This window comes from Dromaius novaehollandiae, chromosome W (genome assembly GCF_036370855.1).
Source record: "Dromaius novaehollandiae isolate bDroNov1 chromosome W, bDroNov1.hap1, whole genome shotgun sequence".
NCBI classification, from domain to species: Eukaryota; Metazoa; Chordata; class Aves; order Casuariiformes; family Dromaiidae; genus Dromaius; species Dromaius novaehollandiae.
In genome coordinates this window covers 38,308,589-38,328,649 of record NC_088130.1, presented here as the reverse complement: position 1 = coordinate 38,328,649, position 20,061 = coordinate 38,308,589, and the positions used below count along the sequence as shown (strand labels likewise).

At 34.9% G+C, this 20,061-nt stretch overlaps 1 protein-coding gene across 11 annotated transcripts in view; it reads right to left on the bottom strand.

Annotated features, from left to right (window-relative positions):
* The window catches only part of LOC135323497 (myocyte-specific enhancer factor 2C), a 126,931-nt gene that overhangs the window by 105,427 nt on the left and 1,443 nt on the right, over positions 1-20,061 (bottom strand). The gene's annotated exons all lie outside the window — the stretch shown is intronic.

Sequence of the window (20,061 nt, the reverse complement as noted above, 5' to 3'; positions counted from 1 at the left end):
CTTACACAGAAAAGGAATAAATATTCAAACACATTCTTTTTAGATATTAAATGTAATAATGGCCAATATGTCCTATTTAGGTTAGCAATTGTATTTACTTGCTGTGTGTCTTAATATGGAAAAATTTGTACTCTTATTATGCAACATGAAACTCATCATTAAGAAGTCACTATCAATAATATTAATTGTGATACTTTTAAATGTCTTCCCACACTACACCACTAACGTGCTTAGGTTACTCTACAAATAAGGACATGAAAAATCTTTTGAAATTTAAACCCCAACAAAAATTATTGAGGGCAATCATAATAAATATGGTCCTAGTAAGAATTATGCTGAAAAATTATAGCAAAGAAAAAATAAGTAGCCAAAAATTTAAATTTAATTTTAATGTTTTCTGATAAGGAGATATGGTTCAAGACAGATTTCCTGGGGGAGTTCCTTAACTGAAGGCCTATCACAGCAAAGGACATAACTTGCCAACCTAAGATGTGATGCTGAGATTCCTAAAATGTGCTATGGGGGTGGTGATATCTGTCAAGATGATATTTGTGGAGGAGTTCTTGAAAATAGCCAGGATCTAAACCATTAAGGTTTTCAAAACTAAGAGAGCAAACTTTAAAATCAAACAGCTACTTCATAGCAGACAAAGTAAATGAGTTAGGGTAAAAGGAGGATGATCGTATTTGCTCCAGACAGGAAGGGAGTGTGTCAGTTCATTCTGAGCAGGCTGCGAGTGACAGAGCTGAGCTGCTGGAAGCCTTTCTAGGAGGGAATTACAATAATCCTCTCCATCAAGAGGGCATGTGCTGCTGTTATGAGGTCATCACAGGATAAATAAGGGCACTGTCTGCATCAAACGCACAGCTAAAAAGACAGTTTTCAGTCTCATTCACTGCACAGATCTCCACAGAGGAGAGGGGAATGAACTGGACATCACAGTTTTTAGCACAATTCCCTACTGCACTCAAATCCCCTCAGTCAGTAGCGACACATGAAAAGAGAGAGCAGTCTCCTAAAGATGACATACACACCGGTAAGATTTGTGCTTTTGCTGGGGCCAAGACAGAGGAAGCTGGCAATATTGCCTGCATTGAAACAGAGCTGCGTTTGTGGAATCCCAGGAGCGAGAGACGTACAGTTCCTTATCGCCAGAACTGTGCTGAAGTCTTTGATATTTAGCATTCCTACAATGCCCACCATAAGCACATGCACTTCATGACATGATTCTGGTGTCTGCCAAGCTATCCTTGAACTTCAGCACTGTTCTAAAGAGCCATGAAATATTTTTATCATTAATCTGATATTCTGCATAACAAACTAGTTGGCTAATGCAAGCACGAGGCTTGGCATTTGTACTATAATGTATTTGATTTTCCCACACATGTGCAAGCACAGATTTCCTTGCATTTGTGCATGTTGAATTAGACAATAAGCTGAAAAATGTATTGTAAGTAATAGCATACCAAAACTCCTTGTAATCTTAAATCACAAAAATATTAAAATGTTAACATTATCACATAAATTTTCTAATACTTTTTATGAAACAGTCACATCTTGAAAGCGTATCAAATTATTCACATTACCAGTGAAATAAAGTATTCAAACTTACAAATTTATTGGCCCCCAATGAGCAATAAATCACTTTCTTAAAAGTGAAAGCTTATGTGATGTACACATTGTAGGAAACTTCTAGCAGCATAATTATTAAAAGTAACAGCTTGTACCCCTACAGCCTGACTGAGTTTGAAAGAAAGTTCAGAATGGAGTGGGGGAATTAGCTGATGAACTTCTGTCAACTATAGCAGTAGCCTTCATGAATAATTCAATATATGCCCCATTCCCTCTATGTCTCAACAGACTAACAGCTGCAGCTCTCAAATGACAAGTGTTATTTTTTTTCAGAAGCTTCTGAAAATAGTATACTGATTATAAAATAACATATATAATGTAATAAAGTTTTTCACTCCCTGCTTTTCACTTCTTGCTTCTGACTTACCGTAACTAGTGGAGTTTGACAGCAAAAGGAGGAGTTTTCTGAATGGACTTGTATGCGTTATGCAGGAAGTATACAGAATCAGTTGGGAAAAGAATTGAGGTCCTGTACTAAGGATATGGTGCTTTGCCTTCAAAAGAACCCCTAACAAAACCACATAATTCACCCAGATTAGTGTGACCCCAAAAACTCACAAAGAACTTTCTGCTTTGTACATAAAAGCTACAAATGAGCACTTTCATAACATCGATCTTCATGCTGGTTTGATACAAACAGGAAGAAACTTTCTGGTCCGAGGTTGCTGTACAGAATTAGCTATTTTCCGTAATGTTCTCTATTTCATACTGAAAATTTGGCACTTCAAGATGTCAGGAAATTCACAGAACATGTTCAGTGAATTCTCTGACATGGAACAGATTTTCTCTTGAGCTAACAAGGCTTCAGCAAAAGAGGAGAAAATCTTAAGGAGATTGCAGCATGAGTTTCACTGACGACATTGCGACAGTGTACTGGTGCTGCCAGTAGTGTCAGTCCAGCTTAGGTGGAGAAATCGCCTTCACAGAATGTCTTCTCAGACTTCGACAGTTTAGAATAGAAATTGAACAACTGTATTGTATCGTAACTGTATTGAAACTGCATTACACAGAACTGGCAAGGGAACCAGTGCTAGGCAAAACTCTAATCACTTGGTCACACAGAAAGAGACCTTCCACCATCGTCAGGCCTTATAACTTAAAGAAAGGGGCCTCTCAGATAAGCATGTTTAAATAATTTGAATATTTTTCAGTATAGTGAAAAGACTCTTCAGTGGCATTATGTAACTGTGTGTATTTAGGGAAGGAAAACATTAGCTTGATATAATGCTGAAATAGCTATGCACATAGCTGTTTCCTGATTTACTGAGAAGCTACTGTGTGCAGCACTTCTGACTGAAAACAGTAGTGGGCAAAATCTTTTTGATGATACAGACCGAAGGATCAGCTTGCTGCTTTGCAATTTTTTTATATAAATAGTATATAATCCTTCTGTCCATGAGCCAGCTTTTCTTCATAGGAAGTGTGCTCTAAGCACAAGAGAAGAAAAACTTTGCCTTGCATGCCCTGGATATACGCCATAAAAACTGAGCAGATATTGAAGATTTGAAGGTGGTCTTATTGCCAAGAGATAAACGGAAAGGTTTCTTTAGGTTCTGTTTTCCCTCCTTGTAATGAACTATTTCTGTTCTCAGCTCCAGAAAAGCCTTGCCTCTTCTGGTTCATCGTAATGACAAGATCCTTCCGTGGTTGAGTTGCTCAGTGGGTCTTGTCTAGCCATCACTTGAATTGGGATGCAAATTATTGAACTGCTCATTTGAGTGAGAGTTTCATGCACTTAATTTTTTTCAGAATTGGAGTCCTGTCCCCTACTCATACCTTTTCATGGAAACATAAATTAGATTATACAATGAATTGCAATTCATATTGCTAATCCTAATACAAAATACTGAAGAGAGGGGTGTTGTTTTACTCCCTCAAACTAACATTTTCTATACAGTGGGAATCTGTACAGAGAGTTACAATGTGCATTACAGTTTCAACTGCTTATATTTCATTTTCAACAGTTAAGTTTTCAAACAACCTAAAGCAGAGTTATAAGACTTTGGAAACAACAAAGCTATCTGTCTGTTCTTATTTTCACATTTTTTAGCTAACAGAAATCAAAAATTGGAACAGCTATTGAGACAGTGTATTTTTAAGCTTAATAACACTGCCAATTTCAAAAAATGCCAACACGATATTAGATAGCTTAAGAATTCTCTGTCATTTATGCAGTTTTCAAGATAACTTACAAGCCCTCATACCAAAGGGCTACTTTGTCTATAGCCATCTTAACACAGTAAATACAATTAATTTTTCTGAATACTATGAAAAATATATTCAAAAATAAAGTTAAGACTCAGTGGTCAATTTTGACTCCAACCAGAAAACCCCTTTCTCTCCTAGATTATGGATGAGAATAAGTTCTTCTAGAGTGACACGTAAGACATAGTGGGGCACGCAGATAAAAAAGGATACAGGCATTTTTAAAGACAAAAAAGTCCCAAAACAAATAGTGCCTTCACTAGGGGCAGTACTAGCCTAGGGAATACAAGCTATCATTAGGAGTGTCACAAGTCTCTCTGAAGAGCCCTAGTCATGACTAACACATTTTGGGGGACAGCTCATATCACAAAAATAGGCTGCCTCTGCTCATGAAAGGTCCACATCTAAGCTGACACAGAGGAAAAAATGCTTCATACTACTATGGATGTTAGTCCCCCGAATCAGAAACTGAGGCTACTGTCAAGCCATTGGGAAGTATTTTTAAGTGAAAAAGCTCACACTGTCCATACCCTGTGAACCGCAAGAAAATTTAATTTTTCAGTGTTGCTTCTACCTTAATTTTCTAACACATAAAACTAATATCTTTTGTGAGATTTTTTAGCTCTATTGAAGTTACTGTTAACTGTGTAAGAAAGCCTAAAATGTAAATATGTACACAGATATATTTTTCTTATACTCAAGATCAAGACCTACCCACCCATTCTATGTATCTGTTTATACAGATATCTTCACCCTACCACTTAAGTGACTCCCAATATTTATTCTCAAAACATCACTGGGAGACTGAAAATATTATTCCCTGTTCTATGAAGATGAAAGTAATGAATGGAAAGCTGAGCTACCTAAAACTCATAGCATCTATGGAAAAGCAGCTCCCCCAACTTAGTTATTTCTGCTAATCACTTGATCAGCTTTCCAATGGATTTTTTTTAAGATGGAAGTTATTAACAATGTATAAAATGTGGGAAAAAAACAATCTTGACTTTATGTTTTCTTCTTCATGATACATCTACAGCTAAGTTCAGCAGTGATGTCTGAAACATTCTGAAACCAGTAAACTTATGGAAGGGAGTGCTATAAAATAAATTCTCAGCTTCAGAATTTATCATCTGGTTTGTCCAATCTGGAGGTGTATAAATTTCATCTTTTTTACTATATCAGGTTCCAAGTAGGATCATGAAGTACCAGGCAAACAGATTTGAGATTCTTGTACTTAGCATTTGGATCCAAAAGGAACGTATTGCTATGCTGAACTGCAGTTCAATTTATAGATTTATTTTTTTATAACAAAGTATAATTAATATGCTTAAGTTTAAAAGAAAGTGCTTTAAAAGAAAATGATAAATAAGTGTTGACATAAGGATAGGGGGTTATTTTCCACAGTCTTTCATTTGCTTTTTGGCCTTTTTCCTGAAACTTCGTAAAGGGATGTCAATTCTCATAACATATATTAGGATATAAAATCTATCGTTGTAGTAACGTATTAAATTCTAACATTAACATTCATTTCAAATAGGCCAACCTACTAATAGGTGTGCTAACCCTACTGTAATCTTGGTCTTAAAAGTGTAATAGCTAAGTGGTAACTATTAACATTTTTGGAGTTGAGCTAACAACCTGGTAATCAAGGCAGAGATGAGCATTAGCAACCTTCTGAGCAACCTACTTCCCCTTAATTTTCTTTTTACTTTATGTGTGATAACTGATACACTGAAAATTTAAGTCTCATGGAGAAAAATAAATTAATGATTTTAATCCAGAAAAATTTTTAGAACTAATTTAAAAAGTTGGAGACAGAATTATTTGCAGAAATTCTAAAAAGTTCCAGCTTGTACAAAAAGTAGTATTAAAAATATCAGTAGTAGACTCTGGAAGCAGCTTCCAATCATCTCCTAGTCCAGTCTGTCTATAAAACCAAGAAAAAAAATGTTTGGGATACTTATATATATCGTTCCCATAGTCACACACACTAAATATAAAATTACATACAATGAAAACACTAAAAATCATGAATTATATTTCTATGCCACAATATAGAAGGACCACAAGTCTAGAACAACAGAAGAAAGATTTTCATTTTATAAAGTAACTGTATACATGTGAATAAAGAGCACCACGTGTTTATGGACTGATTATTTTTATGAGCTCTAACTGTGGAGAGACATTTTGACAGTTTTATTTACCGTCAAAGGCATGCCCAAGAGACATGCAAGCATAATTTGAAAACCGTATATATACATACACACATATACATACATACATTATAGATAAGGCATGCATCTATATATGTATATGTACATACGTATAAACATATATGCATGCTTATGGGAAGTGATTTTAAGAAAAACCACAAGCCTAACTAACATGGCAGTCAGCCTACCACTGCGTATTTCTGGATAGCCTTTTCAACATATATATCCCATCAAGAACACAAAATCTGAAATGTCATACCCAGAATTCAGTGTTTTAACTATACAAAAGTATATAAAGGCACTCCCCCAAAAGAAATAGTGTATAAAAATACCTTCTAAAAATAGAGATAAAAATTCTTTAAATATATTTAATTTATGTTAATGTATATATGCAGCTACTTCAGATGCAGCCAAGTCACTAAGCTCATTAAATCAGTCTTTGATTTTGGGAATTAATGGAGATTTCCACTGTTGAAGAATTAATTTTTTAGCTATTGAGGAAAAAAAAAGAAATCCACAGACATCAATCCCTCTGAACAAAGTGTAGCTCAAAGATTGAAGTTAGATCATTAAGGATAGAAATAATAGGATTACAGACAACATCAACTTGTAAAACAAATTCTATTCTTTAATAAACATCTAGTGTGCCCATACATATTTAATGTTAACAGTTTTTTTAACAGCTGGGCTGTAACCTTAGCAGCCCAATGTGGAATTTACTACCATCATCCATGTTCTCATAGTGATAGAGGTAGAAAGCAGCAAAGCACTAACTCAAAGTTACGTTTACCACATTTGAGCTGTTGATTTATTTTCCACTGGCAAAGACATAATGGGAGCATCCCATCACACCATAAACACCATTATTCTGGTTAGACACCTTCCATAAAGTTTAATTAACACACTAACTCTTGCTACTGAACAATGAGAACAATTGCAGGACATTCTTTATAGCAAAACTATCTGTATTTCTTTTTCTTCTGCCTTTTTTGTTTACCTTATTTGTTTATACTGTTAATTCTTTAATTCTGTCCATTAATGTGTATTTGCACAGCACCCTAAACTATAGGCCCTGATCTCTGTTAGGACCTGTAGCTGTTACCACACTATGACAATAAATGGCAAAGATAATAGTTTTTAAAGATTTTTTTCTTTAGTCAACAAAGTCTAAAATGGTCAAATTTCATATTGCTATTTTAGTCTACTTAACCTCTTACTGGATGAGTACCTTTTACTTGGAGGAATATACTCTTGTACAATACCCTTTTGTATACTTCATGTGCTTAAGATTCCAGATTTTTAGGTCATCAGCAATATTTATAAATTGGAATGTAAAATTTAAAAGAAATAGTATAATATTTTCTAAATAAATATTGGGAATATTACATTTATTCGAGAATGGCTGGGAGTAACTGCCACCACGCGAAACAGAGAGGTTTGTTGACTGTAGTGTGATGATTTTCCACATACATTACTGGCAATCTATAATTCATAAAGTAGGAATTTATGAAAGCTAAGACATTAAACAAATACCTAGTTCAACTTGATGCAGAGTAGCCTGGATAAAACCCTATGACTGTACCATACGTAAAAAACAAAAAGAATGCATTTATTCTCAGTTACTTTGTAGAAAAGAGAACCCTGTACAAGTGACTACAGCAGCATGTTCTGTCACATTCTTTCCACAAACTGAGCCCTGTCAGTGACAGCAAAACAGATTGTGTGCATCTGCTGGGAAGCAGCCAGATGACAGTGGAAGAAACACACATGGATACCTTGGCACAACAACTAAAGAAGCAGTAGAAGAAAAATGGACAGAAAGAAGCAGAAAGTTCTAAACTTTAATTAAAATAGTCTCTCTAACAAAAGTGAAGTTATCTAAGAGTCTGTTGCAGACTGCAAGCTTTACTTTGTAGTGTATCTTTGTAAAAGAAACTACATATTTATACTGTACATTGTCTTGTTTACTCCCTGCAGTACTCATATGACCACCATTCCCATAGTGTCTGGGTGCCGTAGAATTTGCTTCAGGGAAATATCACCCTCATTTAACAGTCAAGGAATTGACGCATCCGCAAAGTGAACTCCTCATAGTCATATAAAATATGTTCTGGAAGGAGTTAAATCCACACCGCCCAAATCCAGGCTGCCATCCTAAATGCTAGAATATCCTTCCTGCGCTTAGTTATGCTTTCAGCCAAAAATGTTGTTATAGTTAAAACTGACATTAAACAAATTCCCCTCTAGTACTCTAGCATTACAGAACTAGTGAGCCTGACAAGTTAAATTAGCACAAATGGTGACTGAGTCAGCTTTGCTGTTCCTGCTTGTAGCCTCTCAAGTTTTACTGTTGAATATATGGATTGAGAGCCCAAGATGGCTCTAAAACGGATCAATGAGTTACAGTCTTCGGTACGGAACTTCCACTACAAATAATGATAACTGTGTAAGCTCATATAAAAGCAGAATCTGTTCTTCACTAATGGTTAGAAAACAATCCCAGATATTGACTCATCATGTCAGCAGAACTGCGTACTTATACTCAGGAACGAATTTAGGAATTCTGCTGAGTCTCCAAAATACATCTTTTATTCTAGGTGTTATGGGAAAGTCACACCATTTCCCTTTGGTCAGTCCCTTGAAGACAGGCTAAATAGACATGAAAGTTTTTTTTTTTTTTTTTTTTTTTTTTTTTAAGAGAATAGTACTCTAATTACAAGGACATACAAACTCTTCTGAATTTTACACTGACACTCAGTTTTGCCTTATATATCAGCAATAAGATGTGACTGCCAGCTGAGTAAAGATTACTATAGCACCTAATGGTCTGAACAGCAAAAGTCATCTATTTAGAGCATCTGGAAGCCTCATGAGGCCAACAGTTTCAGCCTGTTATGTATTCCATATGCAGTGATTACCTAATATTCTCATGGTATTTCAGAATCACATTAGCAAAATTGAATGATTTGATATTTTTAAAACTCATATATATCATTATATAGTAAAATTACCATCCAGCCAAGAGAATCCTATACTCCTCTAGCCTGAGAGAAGGTCTAGAACAGCACCTTGAGGTTCCAGCTTATTTCAGGATGTGTGAATGGCAACCACACATGTACAGGCTATAATCCCCAAATGGGAACTTTAAAAACTTCCTAAGTCTGCTTATAATGCTCTTGATCAAAGAAATAGTAGACCTCTACATGTTCTCCTCAGTACCATAAGTGTGGTCTGGAAGAGAAGGTAAGGAGATCTTCTTTCGGAAAGTTCTATTCAAGCGGTACTTCTGTTTCTAATGAGTTTGGAAATGGAGTCAGAGTGGAAATGAGAAAAAGAGTTGGATGTTAATTAACAGAATGAATGATAATTCTATATAAAAAGCAGTTTTTAGTAGGTCATCACATCAGTCAAAATACATGAGCAAAGGACACAGTTTCATGTATTCAATTACATCTGTAATACTGTTAAATAAACATATTAATATTTGTGTATGTAATTTCTCTTTGTATTTGTGAAATCAGAATTTCACTATTATAGTGGAAAGAAAAGGGAAAGGCAGCACAATTTTGCTACGAATAAGCTATTTCAAGATCACGTAGCTCTTAGATAAATACTAGGAAAGAATGAATATCTGCACAACTTTTTAACCAGAGTTGTTGTTATTCTTTACTTATTCAAGCAAAATAATGCAGTCAGGAAGTCAGGTTTGCATTCACACACACATATTCAACACAGTAACATTAGCTGTCCAAGAAACTGGCTGAAGAGGCCTGCATGCTAGGCCACAAGGTCTTTCCTAAAGGACCACCCAAGCTCCACTGCAGATGACTGAGATGGGCCATGTAACAGCTATATTTGAACTATTTGTTCTCATAAAGGTTTATTTAACATTCTTGGATACCTTGAGCAATTTATCTCACCTTGAAGATGTGCTTCTGTCTCAAACAACCTATAATCAATCCGTTAGTCATTTATAGCATGCACACTGTCCTTGTATCCAAGCTCCCCTTCATGTTCTTAACTCCTATTCCTAGATTTCACAGCTCTGCTAGGCATGGTATGTCTCAGTTCAAGAAACAAACTCAAATGGAAGAAAGAGACCACTAAAAATTACCAAAGGCTGACACTGCAGTATTTGTAAAAGAAGTAGTTTCACATATTTAGATGAGCCTAAATGTAAAGATAAAACAAAAGGCACTTTCTTCCTTATGCATTATGTTTTACAAAGAAAAATCAGACTTTTCAGACAATGTAATAGGAATTATTGCATGGAAATTAGCTGCTTAAACTAGTTTTAAACTATCCTACAGACTAGAAACACAGAAAGACTTGTATTTTTTGAGTATGAGAGAGAAAAGATCATAAGAGACCAACTCGATAGCTAAGGAGCTATGGCAATCCAGTGGAACATGATTCAATTACAGCACTTCATTTGATGAGTATTTAATTATCTATGCAAAAATGGGATGGCCTCAAAATGGGAAAGGAAGAGTAGCTTTCTTCCAGAATATGCTATAGATGACAGATTAAGGCACTTTCCAGAAAGAGAGAATTGTATTTTCTGTGAACTGCTCCAAATTGAGAGTAGGAAGGATTTCAAATCAGGTTTCTCAAATCCTGGATTTGTGCTGTAAAAGTTAAACCAGTGGTTATTAAGAATTTATACACTTAATCTGGAGACATGGATTCCAGTAGACAAGAGGACATGTAGCAAAGTAAAACCTAAATTCATTTTTTCATCTAGCCCTAAGTCCTTTCTAATCTAAGTAGGTACATCCTGGCATCCTGAATAGATTTTAGCTTCTACAGCATCTCAGTGAAGTTGCCGGTTTTCATCTCTGTTTTGCCCGTGGAGAACTGAGACTCATTGCATAACAGACTTGCACAAAATAAGTTTGTAGCTGAATTCAAAATTAAATGTAAAGGTTTTGAGTCACTGTCTTGCATCCTATGCATTGGACTATTGTCCAGCTTCTGCACTTTATTTGCACACTTTTTCACCTTGTTTCTATTGCCTCTAATACCCTTTTTGGGGATGACAAGTAGTGAATTCACAAGTTCAAGATACACAATATATTTTTCGAATCTGCCTTTTATCGTGAAGTTTGGTAACTCATATTAAAGGATTCCTCTTCCCAGTCTTTCTGGAAATCATCACTGATGGGTTGCATGTGGCACTGGGTATTATCACATTCAAGAACGTTGTTTAAAATTTGGAGCACATTTTCAGAACTGAATTTATGGAATGTTCACTTTGTCAATAAAAAAGCCGTACTGTAATCTCAGATAACTAGTTGAAATCACTGTATATTTAAAATGTACTCTGTGTACACGCATGGTAGTAGATTTTTGTTTAATCATGCTACATTTAAGATCAGCATTTAGATCAACATATGAAAATAGAATGCTGCTGCAAGTCTTTTTTTACAAGTATCAGCAGAGGAATCTTCACAAACTATACTGCTACAGTTTTCTTTGTAATTTTAAAGAGATTTCTGAAATATCTACATTGTATTTTGAACTAATATCTATCAAACATGGAAGCTCTATTTTTAGGATGATGTTTAAATTACAGAGCAATCTTCTGATGCATTAGTGGAACGGCTTCCTCTTTCCAATCACATCTGGAAAACAGTAGAGCGAAAGGAGAGAACAAATACTTTCTTCCTGACCAAAAATTACTTTTTATGAGAAATGTGGAGAACTGCTCTACCATGTCCTCTTTGGGGTAGCCAAAGAACTGATGGTCTCACGACAGGTTTCTCTTTAATCTTATATGGAAAAATGTGGTAGAACATAGTGCTATTGCTTCACAGACGACATTTAGCAACTTGTAACAGAAGGCAGCACCAGAAAATCACCACTTGTCCAGATATATGACAAGTACTGCTCTTCAAAACAGACCAGAATATCTTTATTTTGTGTCATGCCTCTTTGCTGCATCATGTACTGTTTCATATTGTTATTAAGTGATAGAAAAAAAATGTTAAACAAAGAATACACTCTGCTTCCACTGAGAAATCCAGGTGCACTCAGAGAAGTATTCTTCTGCAGGATTAGAAGTAGGAAAAAAATCCTAACGGTAATAAAACTCCATGCAAAAATAACATTTCTGCTGTTCCCTCTCTGCATCCGTCATAAGGATTCACATTTCAATTATCGCTGCTGTATCTTATTCCTGATACATTTTTTTAAAACATGCACTTTCCAGAAAGATAACACTCAGTAAGCTATGCATTCAAGATGGACCACTCTGCTGATCATCAAAGAATGTAATACTAAGCCCGTGACAAATAACTACTAGAAGCATAACTGAACTAAGCATAATTTTTCTGGATGGGGATTTAAGCACTGGAACTTGTACTGAATATAGACTCTCATTTTGCCTTGTCAATATCAAGTTTTGGAAAAAAACACAAAAATATTACCGCAATTTTAAACTTGTATACCAAGAATGTTATAAAAAATGTAGAGGAATATTCTTCTGTTTCTGTCCTGTACATAGTTTTTTTTAATTGTAGCATCAACAATAAAACAGAAGCGCCAGATACATAGCTGGAATGTCTATTCTGTTATCCCAGTGAAGAGATGCAGATTTCTGCCTACCAAGAATAAAGGTAGGCATTCTCCATCTCTGTACATAAAATCACAGGCAGTTCTGCTTTAATTAGGTAGCTTGCCAATCATTCCATCATGCTTTCTTTTAAGAAAAACCTGGAATATTATTTTCTAATTAATACACATTTTCAAAATACAATTTTAAATTATTTCCAATTGCTAACATGTCACATGTAAATAAAAGCACTAGTAATTCATCTGCCCTGGGTTACTTTTTTTAGTGTTTACTCTTAAGAACTTCAATGAAATTCTGTTTCATTCTACTTAGTTTCAAATGAGTCTACCAGTCTCTAGGCTCTTACTAATATTTAGGGTCATATTTCTGATCTCTAAAATTTATGTATGTGTGTTTTGGATAAAGCTATACTTTTTGTGTGCCACTGCAAGGATGCATTCTCTGACTCAGTATTCTAACACATAAAATATGTGTCGCGTAGAAGTTTGGATAAGTGTGCAGTTTCACACTTATTTCATATATTGCAGCGGGGTAATAAGCTGACTTTTTCTCAGTATACTGTTTTATTAATCCTTTATCCGCATCTTACACACACGATAAAAGAAAAACAGACCACTTTTCCAGCAGTCTGTGGGCAAAAGAGGATCTCATCAAACACTGCTTCAAAGATCAGTTCCTCATATGTATAAAACACATTTAAACATCATTGTTATTATTTTGTTAAAACTGTTGCCCTATGTCCGCTATAATTAAGGCTTATTCATAGCAAGCCAAATTCTATACACTTCAATAGGAAATATGTTTGAAGAAAGTCTGCAAAATTAAGGTTTCAAGTTTGACTACGGTCCACTCTCTTCCATTTGGATACCATCCTTCCAAACACTGCAGAGAGACATCCGTCCTCATCGTCCTAAGAGCCTTCCTCCTTCACACTCATTCTCCCGCTTCTCATATTCAGCATAGACAGGAGCTACATTCAAGACACAGATGGATAGAGATAAAGCAGGCCTAAGAATGACTGAACAGAATATACTGTCTCCTGGTAGTTTCTCAAAGTATCCTCAAAGTGTACTAACTTTTCTGCAACCAGAGGGGAGCTCCTGGCAGCATGTGCCCAAGGCTAAGCTGCCAGAATGAAAGGGTCACATGGCCAGTGCTGCAGGAGGGTTACAGAACCTCAGTTTCCTGTGGTTTCCCTGAGACCCACTGTCTTTAGGGACAGCTTTTACACTCAGCTCCGATGAAATGATTGAAAATAATCTCCACTGGGAATTCCATATGGAATTTTTAAATGAAAAGTGCCCTCCTCAAGCATCTTGCACTGGTAGATACATTCTGGAACATTTCTATGCTGATCATTCAACAACTAAGAGTTACTGGGATTAAAATAGTGCACCATTATTTCACATAGAATGACATACCACAATGCCTTTGTCATAGTAGGAAGAATTTATTAGAAATTAAATAGCACATGCTACTATGTTACTTGTTATTTATATTACTAAAAGTAACATTTCACGTGGACACTGTCCTGCATTATATTTACTTTTGCAGATGTGTTTTATAAAGAATTTCACAATGCTCCCTCCTTGTCCTTTGTACATATTTTGCTAACTGCTATTGATTGACTGCTTAAAAGTAAATACTGAAATTTAGCTGAGCATGGGTTCCACAAATGACATGCGTCCTGTATCTATAAAAGCAAACATAAATAATATTATCTCTAACTGAGTTTGCTTAACTGTACATCTTGCGATTACGGCATGAGAAATAAAAGACTGTAATGTCTTACATAGGTTCCTTACAGGAACACATGCATGTGGTTAATAAGTTAATAAGAGGTTAATAAGAGGTAAGAGTCAGAAAAGACCTGCTGGGCTGAATTCTAAGTGTCAGATGAGTAGTGCTTTATAACCTGGGAATAGGAAGCATAGGATTTTTATGCCATCTGCTCAATTCCATCCCTAATCTGTGGGCTGCCCTATGGTTAACTCAAGGCAGTAGACTTTGACTTTCCAGGACCTAGTCTGTTGGCAGCGATCTCTGAAGCTCTCCATGCTCAAACTCTGAAAGACCTCTAATGTCAGGGAAGGTGGCAGAAGGCAGAGATAACCACATCTACCCTGCTGAAGCAGCTGACTGTTAGGTCAACTGTTTTAGGAATTACAAAAGGGACCCAGGCTAGCAACCTGGATGGTTGGGTTACTGAATCCATCTTGGAAAAAACTTTATTCCAGACAATATTCAAATAAACAATTCTCAAATATTTGTTCCAGACCTGTTTCTAAATAAATCAGATGATATACTTCCAGAATTTCCTAGGATGTTTTTCTACAATCTCAATGTGTTTTGCTAAAAAGGAAAAAAAAAAAAAAAAAAAAAAAGCAGCAGCTTAGTGGAGATCTGTTTAACTAATGATCCTATACTTAACTGCCTTAAAGATTCTTCTCTATGCTTCACTCTACTTCTCTTTCAAATTTACTTTCTCTTTTCAAGGGAAGAAGCAATGTAACTAACTCATGAGAAAATTCTATTGCTTTTGCATGTTAGCTTTCCTGGCTGAACAATGAATGCTATTTGCATACTCTAAAATGCTTTCAAGATGCAAGAGAGTTTACAGGGTAGGATACTATCTGATGTTTAGTGTCTTTAATAAATGGCAGATCCCCAAACTGTCTCCTTCCAGTTTAAAACTAATGGGGAAAGATGTGCTACGAACACGGGTGACGATAGAGCACAATCCTAAAACCTGCATTTTTTACCTATTCTAAAACCAAGCACCAATTCACAACCGAGATCTGCGTGTGCAGATTTAACTCTCTGTATTCAGCAGGAAAAAATATTTTGTATGTATGTAGGCATCTAAATTTACCATATGTTCATTGAGAAGAAACCACAAATTTTCATCACTCATACTAACTGGTAAACTTATGATTTTTGATTGGAAAATCACTTAATTTCTCTTTGAAACTTGCTTAGTGGAACAAGTATCTAGGAAGTCCATTGCTTTTCTTGAAAGTCTTAGGATAATAGGTTATATTTCTGATGTCATCATTAAATTGATCTCATACTTCAGAGAAAAATGTGTGACATTAAAATGTGCAAAAGTGCTCTCAGCCTTGGCTGCTTCTTTATCCTGATAAGACTGTACCTGACAGTTCAAATACACAGCCACGGCCTATAAGTTATATTTTGTCACACTGATGCCTGGTAACTTTTTGAAAATTACATTCCCCGCTAAAAAAACAAAAAAACAAAAAAACAAACCTGTTGTATGATGTAAATATAATATAATTGAATGCTTTTTCAGGTATTCATGAGTTCTATGGCCAGACTGAACTTGTAAGAAAAGGACACTATATTTCAGTCTTTAGCACTCCAACCTCTGTTTCAATAATTTATGCATATAAATTCATTTTCAAAGGTCCACTTCTAACACCAAAACTGTAAGGTGCACATTTTGCACACTTGAAAACTTGCCTAATACAGTCTTCTTGCTTATATGGCATTAAAGAACCAAGAACATTTACAGAATGTGACAATTTAACTATTCTTTAAGGACTCTAGTGAGCAAGTGTGTCTCAAAGTAGTTTTTTCTTTTTCATTTTACTTGGCTGTGAGGTACTTCGGGTTATTTCAAACACTTCTATAGCTGCATTCATTGCCTATTTCCAAGAGGTAACTTTTGGAAACACTATCCTACCAAAACTTCTTAAATTACCATTTGAAACCCATAATATGTTGTTGAAAAGTTAGTCTAATGAACGTGGGAAACAAAAGGAAAAAAGAAAAGGAGAATGTACACTACGCATGATACCGAATTTCAAAATACAACTAGACAAAGCTAGAATCAAAGAAAATTGAAATGTGCTTTGTAGTGTCCATTAAGACGAAACACCTCAATTTACAGGAGTCTCCTGTCTGATTACAGTAACACACACAAAATTAAATACATAAATATTAATTTTATGGATCACATAAGATGAAGGCAATGAAAAAACAACGTTTACATTTATGGATGACTCATTAGTGTTTTATTATGTGAAACACTAGGAGGCATCAGTTGGGTAAAAAAAAAGAAGAGTTCTTTTTTTTAAAAAAAAAAAAAGGTAAGAAATTAGCATAGACATAATCATCAAGGAAGTTTAATACTCCCAAATCTTAAAGGGTATGTGTTATAACTAAATTATGCAAATAGTTAAAACTCAATATTCTCATTGATATGAATAAAGGACAACATTTAATTTGCTAACTATTTTCAGGTCAGAGTACTACGTTCACAGATGCAACACAAAGTATAGCTGTATGTTATACTATATTTTTAAAAATAAGAATAGTTCTAAACTAAGATGACTTACTTGTTCCTCAGATAATACTTTTTGATAAAACTGCAAAACACTGACACCTTTTATGCACTCGCTTCTGCACATACGGTCTTAATAGGGTAAGTGCTGTGAATTTAGTACAGTCTTTTGAGAACTTTTAATTGCTATTGCAGGATATCATCTAGGCAAAAATGTTCTTAAAAATCCCAGGATAATCACCTACTAAATTTTAAACCTATTTTCCAAAAGTGGTGAATAAACAGGGTTTTTGAAAATTTTTATAACAATGCCACAAATGGCTCTTCCTTTTAGTATCAAGTCATAAAACCTAATAATCTCAAAATTGAATTTTCCTTGCTTTAAATTGCATTTAATAATGACTAAGCAACAGACTTATAGTTGTCTTATAAAATAATCAACTGAAATTGAAGTGTGCCTTGCCATGCTGCAGCAATCAGCTTTTATCTCTCCCCAATCAAAATGGCATGTGAACTGCCTAATCCTTCTTTTGTAAGGCACATAAGACTTTGTTGTCACTGTTGGTTTTGTGAATCGCCTCTATAAGCTGGTCTGATTTCCTAAAGATGACAGATCCCAGTGAACAGACAAGCTCTACTGCACTGCAGTCAATGAGACAGTGAGATTAAGGTGGAGGACTGAAGACACCAGCTTTTAATCACCTGCCACATGTAAAATTGACCATCAGTCCTCAGAAAATTACCTGAAAGCTGGTCAGAAGAGTCAGGCAATTCCCATATTTTAAAAATAGAAAATTAAGAGATACTCTTTTTTTCCCAGTTTTTCACTTGCACCACCAGTGGTGCTTGCTGACCAGAGTTCTTCTATGACCATTTTGCTTTTGAAATAAGGTGCAAAAACCTGTATTTCCAACCTTTCAATATAGCAGAGTACTAACCCTAATTTTAAACCTACAGTTTTCTAGCTGTTTTGAATTACATAGTTTTTTTATGTTTTACACGTCTAAATTGCTGTAGAGTCTAAATGTGGATGTAGAAAAATCTGTTAATATTATGTAGCAAGACTTAAAAAGCTTAAAATATGTCACAAAAATAATTGCTGCGGTTATACGTCAAAATGCTGAAGCGGAGACTATAACTTTTTGAAATTATGTAGCACCTTATTTATGTTCATCTTCATAATCAGTGTTTTCAAAAGAATTTCATTATACATTGTCTGATTTTTGGATTAGTTATCATGTAATTTAGAATAACCATCTCCAACAGGTAAAAATGGAGTCAATGTATCATAGAACAAGTGATCATTCTTTCAAGCATCTAATATCAGCTCATGACTTCTTGCTTAATGAGACGTAGAAATACTCCTCAGCTCTCTGTGAAGATGAACTGAACTATTTTGCTGAACAATAAATTAACCTGTTACAGAGAAAAGTAAAATAAAAAGACAAAACTGGCAAAAGTAGTCAATCTGCAACGCCTGTTTAGCTCCTAAGTTTCTATGTAGTTATATCTACCTACTAAATAGTGAGTTACTCAACTCACTATCAAAATCTTTCAGAGGTAAACTTTTCAAAAAAGCTTCAGAAAGGTTCATTTCTCTTTGTCTAAAATGCATTAGATATTAAAAAAACCCCACTATTTAAGATAGGTTTCTCTCTGTTTTTGAATATACATGTTGCAGGGCCACAAATAAAGGGATTTTATAAAAAAAGAATACTATATAAAGTTTTAAGAAAAGATTATCTGACTGCTATAATGAAAGAAACTTCATAGTAAGTAAGTATGTGTATGACTAGCCATATGACACTCCAAAATTAGTAGCTCAGGAACATAAATCTAAAAGATTTAATCTCACACACTATTCATCATTTAGTACCAATTTCTACGAGACTTTTTTTAAGCCTGTTTCCTTTTTTCTTGGTCAAGTAATCTTAACAGTATACAAGCATATTTGATTCCTACATTCATTTATAAGAAAATCGAAAGTGATATTCCTTCAATCTCTATCCTAAGAAAACTGTGGGACAAGCACTATGTTTAGGTCTTCTATGGGCCTGATCTTGCAAGCCATTATTCATGTGACTTGTCCATTTTCACACAAGTAGTCTCAGCATTATCAGTGGGACTAGTTGTGTAAGTACTGTTTGCGTGAAAGGAGGTCTTCATGTTCAAGCCCTAGAATTTTCTTCTGATACTCTCTATGTAAGGTATATTAGTAAATATATATATATACACACACACATCAAGTTTTAAAAATAAAAGGATTTGTACTACAAGGAACACAGACACACCGAACTAAGGGCCATTCTCTTAAGATCTTACTCAAAGCAATTTTCCATTACTTCCAAAGGGATTTAAGAGTGAGCAGCGACTTCACTATTAGACTCGATATGAATTATGTGTTCATGAATGTAGAAAGAATAATACATGTAAAATGTAATATAATACATGTATTTTAATAAAACTGATAAAGTAAGAAACTCTTGTGGTTTTTTTGACTTCATATTAGGTTCCTAGAATCATGTAACAAAAATAATATACAAAACAACAAATCCCCAAGGTGGTCAATTGCCTGAGTGTTCAAACTGGAAATCAGAACGTAATACAGAGGTTAAAACTGGTTCACAGGTGGTTATATTTCCATGCCCTGCCAAGCCTCTAGGGATTAGAGTTATTATACTCCATATAAACATCTTTACTCTTCAACCACAATACCCTGGAAAGTGCCAGTAAAAAGAAAACTAGTCATATTTTCATCGAACACAATTGGTTTACAATTCATCTTGCAGTACTTTTAAAGTAAAGATATGAAACTAGGACATTTGCCATTAAGCTCATCATTAGATTCGTGCTAGGAAAATTCATTTTGTGTCAAGACAGTTCTCTTCTGATCACCAGTGAAATGTTGGCAAAGTGCCTTTCTCTGCTTAATTCTCTTAAATCTTTAGTCTTAAGCTGTGTATTACAATATTTGATTTTAGGATACAGGTATTTGCTAATAATAATTGCTGTATACAATAAAGGAAAACAGAACTCGTCTATAAAAGATAATGTTTAAGTTCCCACAGTGATTCACTGAGTTTTGCTTTGCACTGTGCTGCTTTGTTGTTGTTGGGTTTTTTTTTTTGAGAAAA